Source organism: Microtus oregoni, unplaced genomic scaffold (assembly GCF_018167655.1).
Source record: "Microtus oregoni isolate MIOR12 unplaced genomic scaffold, Mior012 000015F_ref0000493, whole genome shotgun sequence".
Taxonomy (NCBI): Eukaryota; Metazoa; Chordata; class Mammalia; order Rodentia; family Cricetidae; genus Microtus; species Microtus oregoni.
The window spans coordinates 2,732,051-2,751,939 of NW_024543074.1; positions in this window are offsets into that span (position 1 = coordinate 2,732,051).

Consider the following 19,889-nt stretch of genomic DNA (forward strand, 5'->3'; position numbering starts at 1 on the left):
ATAGAAGGGGCAGTTTCTGACAAGTCAAAGGTGCCAGAAGCCAAGTCCCTGACCCAAGCTGGAATTTTGTTTTGTTTTGTTTTGTTTCTGCAAGTCTGGCCGTGTGGCTTGGACAAGCAACTCTTGTTGGTCAGTGAGAGAAACCGAGGACCCGACCGACCTCTAGGCGGCGCCCTGGCGTTGAATCCGCGCTCGCGCGCGCAGCCAGATCCTCTCCGAAGCTCTGCGTCGAGTCCTAGGACAGAAGGGACAGGTTCCTGCGGACGCTACGGGCCTGGTTGGCTTGGAGCTGGCCGCCAGCGCGTCGCCTTTGGCGCCCTCTGCCAAGCAAGAGAAACAAGATTAAAGAGTGCTCGCTGGGAAAGGATTGGACAGCTAAGAAAGGCTCCACCAGTTCCCCAGCCCCCACCCTACACAGCTCCGCGACGCTGGAGAGCCTGCCACAGCGGAATCTCCTTTGATCTTCCCTACAGCCCGCAACAGCCCAGCGCCAGCATCTTTAACTCCCTCCACCAACTAGCAAAAGAAACCCCACCCCACCCCACCCCCATGTCTGGAGAAATTAAGTAGTAAGGCCAAGATGTGAGCAAAAATTAAAAATAATCGAACAAGTCTGGAGAACGTGCCCTCTACTCAAAAGTGATTGTTCTATTCCAAATAACCAACAATATCTTCAACAAACATAGTGGCTTTAAAAAAAAAAAGCATAATTCCGTTCATTTACAGAACGACAACCTTCAAAGCTTGTCTTTGTTGCAAATTTGGGGTTTCCTGGGTTTTGGGTTTCAGACTTGGTTCAATCCATTAGAACATTGAAAGTGAAGGCAGGGGAAGCTCAACAAAGACTCAGAGCCAAGCTGGGTGGTTGGTGGTGCCTTTAATCCCAGCACTCAGTAGGCAGAGGCAGGAGGAATTCTGTGAGTTCGAGGCCAGCCTGGTCTACAGAGAGAGTTCTAGGGCAGCCAAGGCTACACAGAAAAAACATGGCTTGAGAAAAAAATTAAAAAATCAGCGTCAAGTCAAACCCAACCCCTTCCTCCCAGAAAATAACCAATTTCTAACCTTCCTGGCTGAGTGATATTAGATCAAGAGCCCAAAAGAAAAAGACTCACTGGACAGGGAAGTGGAGATTGAAAACGTTGTGAAACTGAAGGAAGGTGTCAGACGCCTTAAGGTTCCACACACACCAAAGCCAGAGAGCTTTTGTAGTCAGAACCAGTAACTGTATAAGTTCTAGGTGGGGCAAGGGGAGCCTTAAGCGGATCTCCGACTCTGTGTACCTGAGCTCAGGTCCTAAGCAGACCTGAGAACTGTGGGGCAGAAAACATCAAACCTTCTATTCTCTTTCCTGGGTGACAGAGTCTCCATTTTTGGGGGACCATCCGCCAAAGTTATTTCTAAGGCAGAGACCAGAGAATCCCTGCAGAGAGGAGTGAAGAAGTCCCTGGACCGGGCAGCAAATGACAAGAGCCAACTATGGGACAGACCGCGGCCCGGTGCCGGCAGAGGTCTCTGGTCCCAGGGGACGCACGTTTCCCAGCCGGGCACCAGATCTCCTGGACGTCTAATTACCCAGCGCACATCTGGAACAGCTGCGCCCCACCCGGCCTCGGGCACATTATTTCTCTCCAAACCCTATTTTCATTCCCAAGGCTGAGTCATAAAAGACTCTGGAGGCAGAATAAAGTCGGGTCTGTGTGTGTCAGCATTCCTGTGTGTGAGTGCGTGAGTGCGCACGCGTCCACGTGCAGCGTCTGGCGTCTGCGCGTCTCACTGTGATTGCCCAATGGATTTGCAAAAGTTAGGGGGGAAATGGAGCGACATCAGGCGAATTCAACTGCGAACATACTGCGGGCCTCATTATCCGCCCATTTCAAGGGAAAGCATTTGGGTCGTGGAATTAGCCAGCTAATTGCCATACTTCTTTGTTCATTTCAGGGCAGGGGAAGCTATCTGCCTTCTAGTAAAATAGTCTGTATTTCAAAGCTTGAAGGTCTCCTCATCCTTAGTTTTATTTCCATCCTGTTATAGATTATATCTTGGAACATTATGATTTGCCAGGATAATCTCTCTCTCTCTCTCTCTCTCTCCCTCCCTCCTTCCCTCCCTCCCTCTCTCTGTCTCTGTGTCCCTGTCTCTGTCTGTCTCTGTCTCTTTCTGTCTCTTTCACACACGTGTGCACGCACGCACACACATATACACACACATGCATACACACACTTCCTGGCTGGAAACTATCTTTCTTTATGCATCTACAAAAAAGCTGGATGCCTTAGCTCTTGAGATTGTTATAATAATCCATTACTGTGGGCCTAGGATTTAATGTGATGCCCGCTGAACAGGGAGCATTTTAGAGAACACTAATAGCAAGGAAGAGAAAGAGAGAGGAGGAAGAGGAAGTCTCCTTTGTTCTCGGAGAACCAGTCTAGGTTGGAGGGCGTGAGCCTCAGCCTGTCTGTGTGTAATGTATTCTTTTGACTTAGAGCTGTGTCCATAAAAGTGAGGCCCTTTGAACCTCACAGCCCGTAAACTACTTCTTCAATAAGGAACAGCGAATTGGGGCAATTATCTGGCTCATTTCAGGTTCAAACTCCCAGTAGCCTGAAGTATCTGGACCTCATGAGGTGTGTGTGGGGGAAGGGGGGTCTGGAGAGTTTCAAGATGAGTTCTTTGCCTTCGCTGAGGTGAGCAGGGTCCTGCCATAGAAAATGAATGGGAAAAATATTCAGGGGGGCTGAAGGCTGAGGTGAAACAGAGCGTGTGAAACGTGCTTGAGAAAGAACTCGGCCTCACACCTGCCAGGGAAACCCTCCAACTAGGGGAAGACTTCTGCCTGGTGGGGGCCTTTATTCCACATCGGAGGACCATTTACTGAGCTCCTCCCACGTGCCCAGTGGGAGCCACGCTTCACCAATTTGGGGCAGTGCTGACCTGGCAGCCGATGAGAGGTCTTGGCTCCCAGAAACAAGTCTAGGGACCTGCGAAAGGGAGCAAGCCTGCTGGGCAAGAACTTCTGGCCAATCACTGCAAGTCCTTTTCAGGGCCAAAGTTCTGGCGCAAAGGTGGGCAGAGCAGAGGGTCTGGAGTGGCCCCTCCCATTGTCTCTGAGAAAGAGGCCAACTCCACGGTGGGGGGACAGTCCTTTGGGGGAGAGGTGGGGCAAGGAGGGGTGAAAAAATGACTAGAGGCTCTGACCCTCAGTAGGAAGTTCCTGAAAACACCAATTAGCTTTTCTCAATTAGTGAAGTGGGGAGCGAATGGGCATATATTTCTTCTGCTCTGATTAAAGACATTTAGGTCAGGCTGTCACAGTCACAATTATTCAGTTTAAGCTGTCCCAAGCAGAAAATTGCTTATCTTTTTCTTTTCATCTTCAGGCAGGGGTTTGAATGCTATTAGCTAGTAGTTAGCCATTGGTTTCTCACCACACCAGAGCTGCTGGGTTTGGCAGCCTCAAGGAGCAGAACTAAGAATGGGTCAGCGTCCTCCTCACCCCAAGTCACATCTGTTTGAAATACACAGACAATGGAGAACAGTCAGGAAGGATGTGGGTTAGTCACATAAGTGTGTGTGGAGGGAGAAGGCACAATAAAACAGGTGATCTCCACACCCTGTCATTTGTTTAAACATGTTGAACATAGTCCTGGCGGGGAGGGGCAGAGGGTGAAGAAGAAATTTGTTGACTCCCAAGGTTCTAAGGAGGCCCCACTTTTCTTCTGGGGGAGTCTAGGCAGGTTGATTTAACCAGGTGGGATGGGGCAAGGACGATTTTCCTAAGCTAAAGGAGAAGATGAAATTGAAACCACAACATGGAAAGACATGAGGGAAAGCTGGGAGGTCCCCTAGGGAATGTGGGAGGTTGCCTGTTTGTCAACCATACACACAAGTTAACAAAAGTATTTATGAGCAGGCTGGGCTATAGCTTTGTAACAAAGTGCTTGCCTAATATACACAAGACTCTAAGATCAATTCCCAGTACCAGAGGAAAAATATATTATTTGCAAATCTTTTTTTTCTTTTAGCCAAGTGTGATATTCCCCAACCTCAGCTCATAGCTTCAATCCCAGGAAGAGTTAGGGCCCCGATGGAACTGGGTGGATAGATCAGTAAAGAGACACAAAGGACATTCTGTCGCCAAGGACACCTGTTTTCCAGTTCAGGGTATCAGCTAGGACGTGGGTTCTGGAATGCCAAGATCAAGGAAAGTTTTCCTATTGCCTCAGTCCCACTGGTCCCAGGGAAGGAAGGCTAGCTTCCCCTGGGAGTCCAGACACAACTGCTGTTTTGTTTTTGTTGTTGCTGTTGTTTTCAAGACAGGATCTCACTATGTAGCTCTGTCTGCATTTGAACTCACTATGTAGACCAGGCTGGTCTTGAACTCACAGAGATCCACCTGCCTCCCAAATGCTAGAATTAAAGATATGGGCCACTATGCCAGAGCCCCGAATCTTTTCAAAGTTGATCTGGCAAAGATGAGATTGTCAGCCAAAGAAAAAGAAGTGAAGCTTGCATAGACTGACAATATTTGGTTTCAGCATTTCCCAGAGACTGGCTCATCCACACAGCTCTTAACCTGGGAAAGGAGTAGTTCTAAAATCTTCCGGAGCTGTGGTATTTGATGAGTGCTATATAAACACAGGGCAGTGGGGGAGCCAATGTCTTTTATCAAACTTTAAAGTATCAGTGAGTGCCCCCTAAAACGGAAAGAGCCCTTCCCTTGCTGTTCACACAGGAGCCACCAAAACCGAATCAGAGGAGGACTGTGAAACTGACTTGGAAAAGCCAATTATAAGGGAACAAAATGTGGGTACCATCGCCTGGCCTTCCCTGCACCTGCTCACAGGTGCTGAAAGTTCTAGGACGGAGGCAAAGCAACCTACAGCACCCTGGTTTTTGCACACTTGCCTCATGATGGGGTATGCACAGCCTGTGGTCTCTGTGTCTCTAACCGAAGGTTTGTGGGGTTTTCTTCCAAAAGGACTCTCTGCCATTTACTGCCTTGTCTTGAGTTAGTCCGAGGAGAAAGTTTCTGAAACTATTTCCCCCTGAAAATGTCCTCCTCTTGAGGGTGTAGTTCGCTCCACAGGGGATTTTTCAGCCCCCACACTTTAGGGCTAGGTCAAAGGAGATAAATTTGAAACCCTTGAACCTAGACAGCCAGTATGGTGCTTCTCATGATCGTGACCAAAATGAGTTATTTTGGTCCTTGACAGGTTGATAAAGATAAAACCAAATGAAACGCTACTCAAGGACCGTCAAAGAAAAAGAAGAGGAAGAAGAAGCGCTGGACAGGAGCAGAGAGTTTGAAAGCTATGGACAGCTGAAGTGACCAAAGCCCAGATTCTGATAGGGGCCCAAAGGCGGCGCTTAACAGAAATGCGGTTCTGTTAAGGGCCCAGAGGTCAATTACATCATCAGCGCCCCATGTTCCAAAACCACCCCGTTACAACTCCTCTGGCTCCTTAATGTTCTCTGATTATTTGGCAAGCTCCAGATTATGGGAGTGGCCCTCTGCCCTCTGCTAGGTACCTAGTGGGGTTTTGCAAGAGTGTTTGTTAATGAAGGTGGCATATGAAAGAAGAACCCCAGAGCTGGGAAATGGGACGGGCCCCTGGGGAGTTCCTACTCGCACCTCTGGCCTGGAGAGATGCAAGTGAATTGTTCCTAAGGGCGGAGAAGTATTCAGCAGAGCTGAGATCCAGGCGCTCTCTCAGGTTTTTGTTTGTTGTTTGTTTGTTTGTTTGTTTGTTTGTTTTTAAGGGAGCCTGGAAGCGGAGGCCCTGGTTCTCAAGATTGCTGGGTCATCAAGCAGTGAGATCCCACTTGGTACTGAGTCCCAGTTTCTAGTCTGCGTGAAATCTGGACAGAGCCTCCCCAAGTGCTTGCATCTCCTCTGGTCCCGGAGGGCGGGGATAGAGGTTCGTCTGCAGGCCGTTGGCATTGCAGCGTTTGAGGAAAGCATCTGTGTAATTGAGACCTCTCTTCAACCCTTAAATATGACTTCCTGATGTCAATGCTTGTTCCCAGCTCCGGGTTGTTGGGGCTCCCGTCTAGACCCTTCTCTGACTTTCAGATTTTATCCGCGATGGTGGTGGCCAACTAGGAGCACAATCGCAAAGTGACCCACCAGCCCTTCTGACTCTGAGAATGCGCTCACATGCTTGGCCACCTCTCTGTCTAGTGGCCTTTCTGTCCTGCCTCCCCAGCCATCACCACCACAGTTGCAGAACCGGAGGATAGCATCCATCGCAATTTAGCCCAAAGTGAAGTTGCCAGAAGATGCTGAGCCCCAAGGGTGTCTGCGTTGTTGGGAGTGTGCGTTCCCCACTGAGTCCCATTAATGCACCTTCATCGCTAGCAGCGGGCACCAGAGTCTGGGGAGGGATGCCAAGGTCTCCATCCCCTTCATAACCTAACTCCAGGGATACCTGGTCCCACCAGGAGCCAAGGAAGAAAAGCATAAAAATAGACTTCTCGCCCAGCCCAGGAGAGAAAAAAATTGCTGCTGGGACTTCTGATCCCTCTAGCTAACCTTGGAGTCCTGAAGTTGCCGTCGTCCCTGGACCAAGGAAGGACCAGACTGAAGAAGAGGTAAGTACAGAAATTGGAAAGGTCTCCACTTTAGTCGTCTTTTAAAAGTGAAGTATATGACCACAGACTTCTCTCTTCATGAAGGAGTCCCTAAGTATCCCGCAGTCTTCAGCACCACCCTGGCCACAAGCCAAGGGATAACTTTATCTTTGAGAGGCTTTTTACAAAATGTCTCTCTCCCTCTGAAGCTCACACTGGCTTGAACCCATTTTTCTGTCGTCACCACCTAATATGTGGGTGTTTTAGGCTAAGACCCCCTCCTTTCTCCAGGGCAGCAGAGACTGGGACTGAAATAGGAGTCCGGAAGTGCTTCCTAAGAGGAAGACCAGGAGACAGGAGAGACTTAGACCAGCCCCAAGCCAGTGGCCGCTTTGCTTAATTGCCCCCGCCAGGGAAAAGTTCTCCTCCTAATAAATGTGGCTGGAGAGAGAGGGGAGAATGGAAAGGGGGAAAACAGCCAATTGACATCTTCCTGAGAAAGAGGACACTGGAATTCCAGACCTAAATTTTTGGCCCTGGGTGCTTTGTCCTTTGATTACTGGTGGGACACAGTACCTAAAGGTGACCTGGATAGGCACAGAACTCCCACCGAAAAGGGTGGGGTGGGGTAGTGAAGAGCTACAGCCATTAACCATGTGTGGCCCCACATTCCCAGACACACTCTGCCTTCAGCAGTTCAGAGAGGGGCTCTTAAGCTGAAGTTCAAGGAATCAGAAACTCTCCGACATTGTGGGATTTCACGATTTTACAAAGAAAGCTTCACTTCACTTTCTGAGAAAGTCCGGGTGGGGAAGCAGGAGATAGGGTATGGGGAAAAGAAATGAGAGGTTGTAGCCATGTGGTTTAGTTCCTTAGACTCTAATCCTGAGACCCCCAGTCTTGGAAGCTCAAGTGGATGCCAAATCGAGTGGAAAGTTGCAAGACAGCCAAGGACACCCATTCTCCCTCAGCGCTCTCAGGAGGAGTCTGGGCATGTAAGCAGATCACGAGTGTGGATATATAATCCCCAATGTTTATGATTTATCGTTTAAAGTGGGTACTGAGGACCATTGGAATAGCTAGGCAGAACAAGCATGTGGGCCCCCAGGCCCTGTCTCCCATGGGGATTCTTTCCACACTCCTCACCCCCACCGCTCCACCCAGCCCTCACGCAGGATGCCTTTTTCTATCTGCCCAGATCTCTTGGCCAAACCGTAGACACATCAGGCTACCTGAATATCTACAATTTTTTTTCTCCCGGTTGAAAACTGGAGAAACTGTGATCCTTATTCCTCATGAGGAATGAGATGCTGCTCGCCCTTGGTAGAGGGGTTGTAGAATCAAATAATTTCTAAGTCTGGGAGGGCAGGGTCTTCTTCACCTGTGGCATCTCTCAGGTTGCTGCCTGCATGGGTCACATAGCCTTTCCTTTCCCTCTCTATCCTTTCACCAAGCCAGGAAAGGCCATACCTTTTCAGTTTCTCTATATTTGAAGGAAAACACACAAAATCAGGGAGGGAGGGAAAAAGAAGAGGAAATCTGAGAGGAGAATCCCATGGGTTACAACAAACTCCCTAATCCAGTAGCATTTGAAACCCAATGTTTTATTAAGTTGTGTCTGATACTAGGTTCTCAGCCCCCAAAGTCACACCTTACATGAGACCAGTGCCTTCTGAGATGAAAGGAAGGGAGAGGCAGCAATAATTAGTAGAAGGACCGTGTTGCAAACTATAGAATAGTAGAGGGAGGTTCTTTCTACAAGGAAGACTCGTGTGTGTGTGTGTGTGTGTGTGTGTGTGTGTGTGTGTGTGTGTTTTCTAACGTAGGCAAAGTACTGGACTCTCCTAAAGAGTGGGGGACTCAGAGCAATATAACTGGCGGTGGAGGAAGCTTCATTTGATCCCTGCTGGTTTGTCTCTGGACTTGGAACCAAGTGCAAGAAGAGGCAGGCACATTGGTCCCAGGATCCCAGGAAGATTTTGAAAGAATATCAGGAAAAGTCTTTCTTTCCTGGAAGGAGTAAAAGTGCGCTCAAATGTAGGAACCTGGCGCTTGGGAAGCCCGGATCCTCCATTATTCGTCTTTGATTCTGTTTCTTCTGGAAAGCCCAGCCCGGGGCAGCATGCTACCACGTGTAGCACAGAGCACACATGTGAAATACATTGTAGACTGTCCTATTCGGGGAAAGAGGAGGTACTTAGGCAAACCCAGGTTTTGCGACTGATACTTTGGTTACTTAGCACAACATAACAGGGAGCATGTGGTTTCACGTCTCTTTGTCGTGTTTGGACAAATCCTGCTTTTTATTTTGAAATGGGTAGCTTGTTGTCTTATGGAATTCCTAACTCCTGCAAGTGTAGTGACTCCTCAGAGACGCCACATGACCCCGTGGGTGCACAGCCTCTCTACGCTTTCTCTCTACATGCCTTCTTGAACTTACAATGGTTTTGGTATTGATCCCACAAACCATACCTATAGATTGCAATCCTCCCCCAACCTTGTGCCCACTCCAGTAAACGACAAGTCCTTCTATTTAAAAAAAAAAAACCCTCACGTTTCTATGGTGTGAGCTTTAAGTAAGATGGCGGCATCTAGATCCCTGCTCTCCAAGGCAGGAGGCCACCCGAGTCTCACTAAAGCCCGCCGTTTGGAAGCAAAGGGACCTAGATCTTCTCATAGTTCCTCAAAAAAACGAAACAAGAACTCCTCTGCTCCCAGCTTTCTTCCATTCATTCCAGGGGGGCATCTAGAGAGAGTGCACGCTAACTCTGCACCTCAGGGCTCCCCCCTGGACCCACACAGAAGGGCTTCATTTTTATCGTATAGGGAATGGCCATTTTTTTCCTAAGCAATTTCCACAGTGAGGCCCTTTAGGACAGATCACCCCTGTCGCCTTAGGTTGGAGTTCAGGCTTGTGAGAGTAGATGGAGATGCGGTGGGACGAGGGGAGGGGACCCTGGACCCACACACCCGCGTTGCCGAGGGATAGTTGGGCCACAGAGTGGGGAGGCCCAGGCGGTTCAGCGTGTCCTTGAAGTCTCACGGGTCACTTAGGTTGGTCTAGAGCTCAAGGTTAATCTGTGGCCGCCCGCGCTGGTCACTATTATTCGGTGATCGAAGTTCGTGCCACCAGATCACAAGGCCGAAGAGGGCCTTTCCACTCCTGGCTCTCCTCCGCGCGCGGTCCTGCCCCTGATGAGCGCAAGGGCGGGGACCGTGTCACCTACCTCTCGGAACGCGCGGTTCTTCCGTTCTCCGAGTGTCTCCATAGGATGCGGGGGCCCTGAGGTGTCTAGGGACCAAGGGTAGCCTCAGGCTACCCGAGCGTCGGCTTTGGGCCATCCAAGAGTCGGCCCCGGGCCACCGCCACCGCCCTTTTGAGGCCTCGTGAACGGTGCATCTGTGGCGGTGGCGCCGACGGCGCTGGGGGCTCAGAAGCATCCAACGTCTCCGTGGCGCCGCCGGTGGGTGTGGGGCGCGGGGCCGCGGGGATCATCCCGGAGCCTCCTTCCCGGGAGTAGACTGCACCGCCCTGGGTGCCGTCGGATCAGCGGGTGGCCGGGAGGTGCCAAGGACAGGCCAGAGCCAGCAAGAAAACGCAGAGATGGCTAGGAGAAAGAAGAGGATGTGTGTGTGTGTGTGTGTGTGTGTGTGTGTGTGTGTACACGCGCGCGCGCACGTTTGTGTGTGTGTGTGTGTGTGTGTGAGAGAGAGAGAGAGAGAGAGAGAGAGAGAGAGAGAGAGAGAGAGAGAGAGAGAGAGAGAGACTATAACAGTCAAGAAAAATAGATTCAAGTTAGTTCGGGGAGAAATTGTCAAGTGCAGAAATAGACAAAAGGAACCTAGTTTAAAAAGCGGTCGAGCCGGGAGCCTCAGGCAGAGCAAGCAGTCCTCTGAAGCCAGAGACAAGTTGTCCTTGGAAGTTGGGAATGTGAGAGGGAGGGGCAAGGCCCGAAATGCCCTTAACGGAAGAGAAAGTGCAGACCTTGGGCGGGAGGCGACAGACAGCCCTTTAGGACAGAGTCTGGGAGTAGGATCCTCCTCTGCCCTTCCCCCACCACACCTCCCATCCTCCCACCCCGGCCTGTTGCAGCGCCTTCCAACCAGCTAGAGACTACCCACCCTCCAAGCAGACACAGCAGCTCCTGTCGGGAGGGCAGCACCGGGCTGAACATCTGCCCACTCTTTTTTTTTAATGTTTATTTATTTATTATGTATACAATATTCTGTCTGTGTGTATGTCTGCAGGCCAGAAGAGGGCATGTGGTTGCTGGGAATTGAACTCAGGACCTTTGGAAGAGCAGGCAATGCTCTTAACCACTGAGCCACCTCTCCAGCCCCTGCCCACTCTTTGAAATTATTTTGTTCCAGGTCTATAAGAGGAGTTCTTTGCTCTTGAATAAAAAGTACATCAGATGAAACGACCTTGGCCAAGGTCAAAGAGAGAACCTAGAAGCTTTACCTAACCACACCAACTCCAGAGACTTCTTTGCATTTTTAACCCTGCAATTCTGAACCTTTTAAAGAATTTACTTTGAGGTCCAAACAGTGGCTCCAACTTCTCTGTTTAACTAGCCTGAGTTTCAGGCTCCCAACTCCCAGCGGTCTGGTTTACAAACAGCAGCCTGGCCTCTCAGATTTCGGTTGCTTTTCCCCTTTCTTCCTTTCCCTCCTCCACTGCCTCCTTCTCCTGCCTCCTCAAGTAGCCCTGGCTGGACTGAAACTCTTTGTAGCTGAAGATGACATCACAAGTTTGCTGCTCCACAAATCCTCAGCCAGCATGGGACTCAGTGGGACTCAGTCCAGCCTCCTCTGGCCAGCCTTTGTCTAGAAGGTCAGTCCCCTGTGTTCCAGGCCTGGCTCTGCCATTTGCTGTCAGACTTCAGACTCCACACTTTCTCCCCCATCCCTACATCTTAGTGTGGGAGTCTCACACTGTAGCCAGGTTGGCCTGGCCCGAAGTTAACTAAGTCACCCAGACTGGCTGTGAACTCAAGGCAATTCTCCCTCAGCCTCCCGACTCCTGGGCTTACAGAGCTGACCACCACACCTAGCTCTCTTCTCTTTGGGTCTCAGTTTCTGCTCTTATAAAATGGGAGTGAGTTGAAAAGTGTGTTTTGCATTTATGGCCTTCTTAAATTATTGAAAGAATGGTACATCAAAGTGACAATTTATGACAAATTAGGACTAGGAGTATTATGTGGCCCTTACTTGGTTTGATTTTTAAAAAAGAAGGTGTGTTGTTATTTTGTTTTTTGAGGAACTCACTTTGTAGATCATGCTAGCTTCAAATACAAAGATCCCCCTGCCTCTGCTTCTCGAGTGCTGGGGTTAAAGACATTTGCCACTATGCCCAGCTAACAAGGTAAAATTTTGCTTCCATGATCATGCCTCTTTTTAATTTTCCATTTCGGTACTTTATACCGGTATCTAGTGCACATGCAATAAAGGACATTACGTATCAGCATAGTGACGATGTAGACAGTGCCTACAGCCTACCAGAAGGTGCACCTGTGGCCCCTTCCAATCAACCACCATCCATCATCACCCTTCAAGTAAACATCACCCTGTCATCTTAGACTAGTGTTGTCTGTCCTTGGACTTCACAAAAATAAAGTCATGAGTTTGTATTCTTTTCTGTTGGCTTCATTTGCTCGATATGGGAAGTGAGGCTTCTCCATGTGGTTCTAATTGACAATTACCCTCGCTTCACCGCTGCGCCGTAGGCCACTGAAAGGCTACATCACAATTTATTTACCCATCAGGTCATGCTGGACTTTTGGGTTATTTCTAGACTGTTATGAAAAATCTGCTCAGAAGTATTCTTGCCTGTTTTTTTTTTTTGCGGGGGGGGGAGCTTTTTGTTTTGCTTGTGTGGGGTATATTTTGCTTGCATGCATATCTGTGTACTGTGTGCTTGCCTGGTGCCCACAGAGGTCAGAAGAGGGCTTTGTGTTCCCCGAGCTGGAGTTATAGACCGTTAGGGACCACAGTGCAGGTGCAAGGACTCAAACTCAGGTTCTGGAAGAGCAGTCAGTGTTCTTAACTGTTTTGCCATCTCTCTGGCCTCTGCCTATGTGTTTTTTGGATGGATACCTCCACTTAGAGACAGGAAGTACTGAGTTACAGGGCAGGGGTTAGAAACTCAGTTTTCTGAAGAAGGTGACCAATCTAGCTCCCCCAGGACGGTCTGAGAGGAGCCGTTGTTCTTCATTCTTCCCAGTGTCCGAAATTGTTGACCAAGATTATTTAGTCAGTCTAGTGCATTGGAAGGTTTTATGCATTTGAAATTGGTGTAAAGTCTGGCAATGGTGGGGCACGCCTTTAATCCCAGCACTTCGGAGGCAGAGGCAGGTGGGTCTCTCAGTTCGAGGCCACCCTGCACTACAGCGTAAGTTCCAGTACAGCCAGGTCTATACAGAGAGATCCTGTCTCAAAAACCAAAACAAAAAAAAGTGGTAAAATACAACAAAAAATGCTCCCTGAGAGCTGGAGAGATGGCTCAGTTGGTAAAATATTGACGGACTAAGCTCTAAGGACTGGACTTAGACCTCTAGCACCTTGGGACAAGCTTGGGCAGTTTGTTCCTATAATTCTAGTCCTAGGATGACAGAGCCAGGCAAAAATCTCTGGGGTTCTCTGGCTTGCCAGTCTAGCAAAGTCGATGAGCTCCAGGTTCAGTGAGAGACCCTGTCTCAAAAAACAGCTGGAAAGCAATTGAGGAAGACACTCAACACCAATCTCTGTCCTTCGCCGACACAAACACAATGTACATGCATACAGGTACACACACAAACACACACATACATACATACATGTACACACACAAACACACACATATGTACATGCATACATGCACACACACAAACACAAACACACACATACATACATGTACACACACGTACATACATGTACACACAAACACAAACACACATGTACGTACATACATGTACACACACATACATACACGTACACACACAAACACACACGTACATACATACATATACACACACAAACACACACACGTACATGCATACACGTACACACACAAAGGCCACACACACATATTTCTTTTTAACTATTTTCAAAGTTTTAAGATTTGTTTTTAGATCTATTTATTTTATTTTATGTGTATGAATGTTGTGCCGTGCGCATCCTTGATGCTCTCAGAGGTCAGAAGAGGGCACTGGGTCTTCTGGAACTGGAGTTACAGATGGTTGTGAGACACTATGTGGGTACTGGGAATAAAACCCAAGTCCTCTGCAATACCAAGTGCTCTTAACCACTGAGCAATATCTCCAGCCCCAAGAAATATTCCTTAGTTGTGTGAACATGTGTGTTCACAGCATGTCTGTGAGTGTGATACCCACAGGGTCCAGAAGATGGAATGCCCTAGAGTTGAAGTTGTTGCTACTTGTGAACCACCTGATGTGGGTGTTGGGAACCGAACTTGGGGCCTCTGGAAAAATCAGCAAACTTTCTTTCTTTCTTTTTTTTTTTTTTTTTGGTGTGTGGGGGAGGGTGGTTAAAGGGGGTGTTTCTCTGTGTAACAGCTTTGGCTGTCCTGGAACTCGCTCTGTAGACCAGGTTGGCCTTGAACTCGCAGAGATCCTCCTGCCTCTGCCCCCCAAGTGTGTCAGCACTGCCTGGCTACTAGATTTTTTAATTGTACAGTTCAGTATGTTAAGTACATTTGAGTCTTTCATCTGGCACAGCAGAGTGCCGGGGTGTGAATCACCACGCCAAGTTTGCGTGATGCTGGGATTTAATTTTCCTAGTATGAGTACTTAATGCCGCGATGCCTCTGCAAATGTCCACACACTGCGGTGTGTTACAGTCTTAAATTCTATTCAGATCATACATGCTAGGCAAGCACTCCACCATCTGAGTTACAAACCAGTCCCCCAAAAACTTTTTGAAAAGATTAATAAAATAGATGAACCTTAGACAGAAGGCAGGAGAAAGAGGGAAAGAAAGAGGGAGAGAGAGAACAAATTATCTTTAGTAGGGACACATAGACAAATTTATTTGTTTATATGTTTGTGTCAGAGATGCAAATGCACACGTGTGCCTGCTGGGGTGGAGGTTAAAGGTCAATTTGGAGCATCTTTCTCAGTCGCTTCTCTTTTCTTTTTTTTTAAGATAGAGTCTCCCATTGAACCGCTTGGCCAGCAAGCCCCAGGATCCTCCAGGGGTTCTGAACTCAGGGCCTCCTGTTTGAGAGGTGAGCACTCTACCTAGAGAGCCGACCCCAGTCCATGAACAGATCTGTTGGAAGACACTAGGTCCAAAACCCCACCTAAGAAGAGATATACACACTCAGAATACACCCGAGTCTCTTCAGAAACCCAAGGCTACACAAAGAAATCCTGTCTCAGACAAAACAAAAAAAAAAAAACAAAACCAAGATGGCCTCAGCGGGAGATTCCAACAAACATCATGGAGACAGTGTCGGCCTTACAAAAACTAGGAAGATCCACAAGCAGCAACACTTCTCAACTTAACTTGTAAGGAAAACATCATCCTGATAGTAAGATGGGAACATTGAAATGAAACAAAAATTATTTATCAGTCCACACTTATGAACACAGACACAAAAGTCCTGAACAAAAATTTTAGCCAATCAAATACAGCAGTGAATTAAAAGGCTGACATGTCAAGATCATGAGGGATTCACCTTAGGAATTCAAGCCTGATGACCTGTATTCAACTCTGGGACCCACACAGCGGACAAAGAGAACCAATTCCTCCTCCAACCTGTCCTCTGATCTCTGCACATGCCGCCGCCCCCCCCCCCCCCCCCCCCCGCCCATAGCATGTGTGCACTATCCCTCTTCTAAACAAACAAACAAGTAAACAAATGTGCTCTAGAACACAATGTAGAAATACGGCTAGAGGACTGGAGAGGTGGCTCAGCAGTGAAGAGCACTCGTGCCTCTTACAGAGGACCCAGGTTGCCGGGCGGTGGTGGCGCACGCCTTTAATCCCAGCACTCGGGAGGCAGAGGCAGGCGGATCTCTGTGAGTTCGAGACCAGCCTGGTCTACAAGAGCTAGTTCCAGGACAGGCTCCAAAACCACAGAGAAACCCTGTCTCGAAAAAACAAACCAAAACAAAACAAAAAAACAGAGTGTAGGGATAAGTCCCGCCCCTTAGGGGGCGTGTTCGCCTCGGGCTAATGTGCTAATGTTTGTCTATAAATTTGGCGTGTGTGCTCCCAGCCGCTGCTTCTGCTTTTCCTGGTCTCCGCAGGAAGATATATATATATATTTTACAATCTGTCTGCATTCGTTTACGCCGTTACAACAGAGGACCCAGGTTCAATTCCCAGGAGCTCACATCTGTAACTCCAGCCCCTGGGGCTCTGACCACCTCTTCTGACACCACAAGGCACCGAAGCATGTGTGTGATACACAGACATGCGCAGGCAAGACATTCGTGCAGATAAAATAAGAAAATACATCTTTTTTTGTTTGCTTGCTTGCTTGTTTTTTGAGACAGGATTACTCTGTGTAGACCTGACTGTCCTGGAACTCACTTTGTAGACCAGGCTGGTTTCAAACTCTCAGGGATCTGTCTGTCTCTGCCTCCCAAGTGCTGGGATTAAAGGAGTGTACCACCATGCCAGGCTCTAACTCTGAAACTACAATCCTAGACAGAGCCTGCCTGTCAAAGCTTCCTCTTCCTCTTCTGCAGCGTGAGAATTTACTGCTTCAGTGCCCCTGTGAGCACCCACAGGAGGCAGGAAGTTCCAGCATTCCATTTCGTTCAGCTCAAAATATTTTCTAATTTTTTTTGCAGTTGTTCATTTGATCTTTGGGTTATCTGGAAACACGTTGTTTTAATTTACAGATTTCTGTTCCTGATTTTATTGATTTTTAGTCTTAATTTTCTTTTGATCAAAGAATGCATTTTTATAAATCTCAATCTTTTCAAAAAATTGTTGAGAATTGTTTCATGGCTCAGCTCTTTCTCTCTCTCTTCATCTTATTTATTTATTTATTTATTTATTTATTTATTTTTGGGATAGGGTCTCATGGAGTCCAGGCTGGTTTCTAACTTTCCAAGTAGCCCGAGCTACCCTTGATCCTGGTCCTCCCATGTCATCTCCCCCACCCCCCACTTCCCAACCCCAGCTCCCCAGCGCTGGTTTATGGTCTGGTTTTATGTGTTTGTCCGTTTTCTGGTTTTGAGACAAGATCTCACTGGCTGGTCTGGAACCCACTATGGTGGCACCAGCTGGTGGTCTCAACCTTGAGGCGTTCTTCCTGCCTAGGCTTTTCCGGTACTGGGTTTGTAGTGTGAACCCTGTCCCTGGCAGTTTCTGACTCTCTTGGTGGGTGTGCCCCTGACACAAACAGGCATTCTGATTCTGTTTCTGTTATGTTAGGATCTGCGTATGTTAATATTATTGACTTACTCAAAAATTTTGTGAAAATTTTCTACGTGTTTGCTGATTTTCATTTACTAGCTGCCGAGTGGAATGCATGGGATTTCTGCCTAAAATTGTGGATTTGTGTTTTTACTACTCTCGGTTCTGTCACTCCTTTGTGCTTCACGTATGTTGAAGCTCCCATGTTGGGTTTGTCCCACATTCGGGACTGGTACACATCCCTAGTGAAATGACCTGTCTACGCTTCACGCTCCTCTCACGTTCCTTTATGGCCTCCCGTCTTTGGCTGTGTCCCTTGCTCTCAAGTCTACCTTGTCTTGTAGTTTAAAGTGTGTTAGGGGCTGGGGTGCGGCTCAGTGGCACATAGCTTGCACAGGATGTGCAGAATTTGTGAAGAAACTCTTGAAGGTCAGATTTTCCATTCTTTTCCTGTTGATCTATTTACTTCTTTTTTTGTTTGTTTCTTTGTTTGTTAGAAGGCTAGTCACGGTTTCTTGACAGCATCAAGGGCATAGGTCATCAATTTACCAAATAATTCCTAGAAATTTACTGAGGTGCGCTTATATTTGTACCTTTGGTTTTTTTAGTTGTTCATTTATTTTGTTTTTGTTGGAAACAAGGTGTTGCTACATGGCTCTGTTTACCTGAAACATGGCACACAGACTAGATGGAAGCCAGACTTTTAGACCTTGGAGACCAAGGAGGGCGTTGGGATTTTATTTTGAGTGTAATGGAAGACACAGAGGTTTGGGTTTTATTTTATTTTTTAATTTTTATATGTATGGGTGTTTTGCCTTTGTATACATATGGGCATTGTGTGTGTGTGTGTGTGTGTGTGTGTTAACTCAGGAGGACCAAACAGGGCAACTGGATGGTTGTGAGCTGTCATGTAGATGCTGGGAACTGAACCTGGGTCCTTTAGAAGAGAAGTCCCTGCTCTTAAGCACTGAGCATCTCTCCAGCCCAGACACCGACAGTTTTGAAGATCTTTCTGCTGTGTGAACGTGTACTTGGGTGGGCAAAAGCAGGTGTAGAGAGATCATTTAGGACGACGCTGATGTGGTCAGTGCGGAGAACCAAAGGTCACGGCCAGAGAAGCGAGCGGAGACAGTCGGGGTCCGCTATATTCTGAAGTGCCTATAGGGTGTCTGCTAGAACTAGGGGAATATAGCAAGATACCTACAAGAGACAGGGTCCTAGCCATGTGTGGCTCACAGTGGATGATGTGACTGATCTCAGTCTCCTTTGAGAGAGTTATGAAAGGCCCTCATCGTGGGGGGAAAGACCATGTGGTCCAGCATGCGTCCTTTTTGATACCCCCACTTTTTTTCTTTTTTTTTTTCTTTCTTTCTTCCTTTTTTTTTTCTTCTATTTCTCTTTGGCCATCAGAAGGTCACCGGTGTTTACTTTGCTTTTTAGCACTGTGACAGAGACCATGACTAAAAGCAACTGAGGGAAGAAAGGGTGTACTGGGCTTACACAGCCAACCCCCAGTCCATCACTGAGGAAAAGTCAAGACGGGAACTCAAGCAGGGCAGGAGCCATGAAGGCAGGAACTATGCAGAGACCACAGAGGTCTCTGCTGCTTACTGGGGCACTTGCTTTCAATGACTCAGTCAGTTCGCTTTCTTTTTTTTTTTTTTTTTTTTTTTTTTTTTTTTTTTTTGGTTTTTCGAGACAGGGTTTCTCTGTAGCTTTGGAGCCTGTCCTGGCACTCGCTCTGTAGACCAGGCTGGTCTCGAACTCACAGAGATCCGCCTGCCTCTGCCTCCCGAGTGCTGGGATTAAAGGCGTGCGCCACCACCGCCCGGCTTCAGTTCGCTTTCTTTTTTTTTTTTTTTTGGTTTTTCGAGACAGGGTTTCTCTGTGGCTTTGGAGCCTGTCCTGGAACTAGCTCTTGTAGACCAGGCTGGTCTCGAACTCACAGAGATCCTCCTGCCTCTGCCTCCCGAGGGGTGGGATTAAAGGCGTGCGCCACCACGGCCCGGCCTTCAGTTCGCTTTCTTATACACCCCCAGAGCTGCCATGCCCAGGGATGGCGTGGCCCACAGTGGGTTGGGCCCTTCCACATCAATCATTAATCAAGAAAATGTCCCATCAACTTGATTACAGGCCTGTTGTGGGATATTGTGATCACACTCTGACAATCCCAGGACCAACGATAAAGTTTACCTTGAATCAGAGGGTGGAGCAAGCTACTAGCTGAACACAATTAGCCGTAGAGGTTTTGGAAGATTGAGGACATGTAGAGAGACGCAGGAAGTAGTAGGGAGAGGGCTTAGCAAGATCCGTGGGTCCTCTTGGATGGAGGAAAGGGAGCGGTCACTGGTCACTTCTCTGCTGCGTCTCTGATCAATCAGATTTTTACCCCAATATCTGATTCCCAAGTTTTATTTAATATTAGAACAATATAAGTAATGGCTTCACAGGCCAATCTCATGGAGGCATTTTCTCAATTCAAGTTCCCTCTTCCCAGGCAACCCCAGCTTGTGTCAAGTTGACACACACACACATACACAAACTAACCATTACTGCCCGGCTTTTAGCTATCAGAGGACAAACAGAGAAGCCATCTATGCTGGTGTCCAACATACATACATGTGTGGAGAGTGACAGGCCATGAATTTAGCAGTCCTCCCACACACCTATCAGCAGCCTCCACAGGCCTGGACTGTTATGCTGGGCTGGAAAGCCCCGTTCCTGCACTGGCCAAAAGAAAAGATGCCAGAGACAGTGTTTACTCAGGGTGTGGACTAAATGTGGCCCTCAAAAATCATCTCATGAGGACTGGAGAGATGGCTCAGTGGTTAAGAGCACTGGCTGCTCTTCCAGAGGTCCTGAGTTCAGTTCCCAACAACCACATGGTGGCTCACGACAATAGAATCTGATGCCCTCTTCTGGCATATACCCAGCTAGGGTATCTGGAG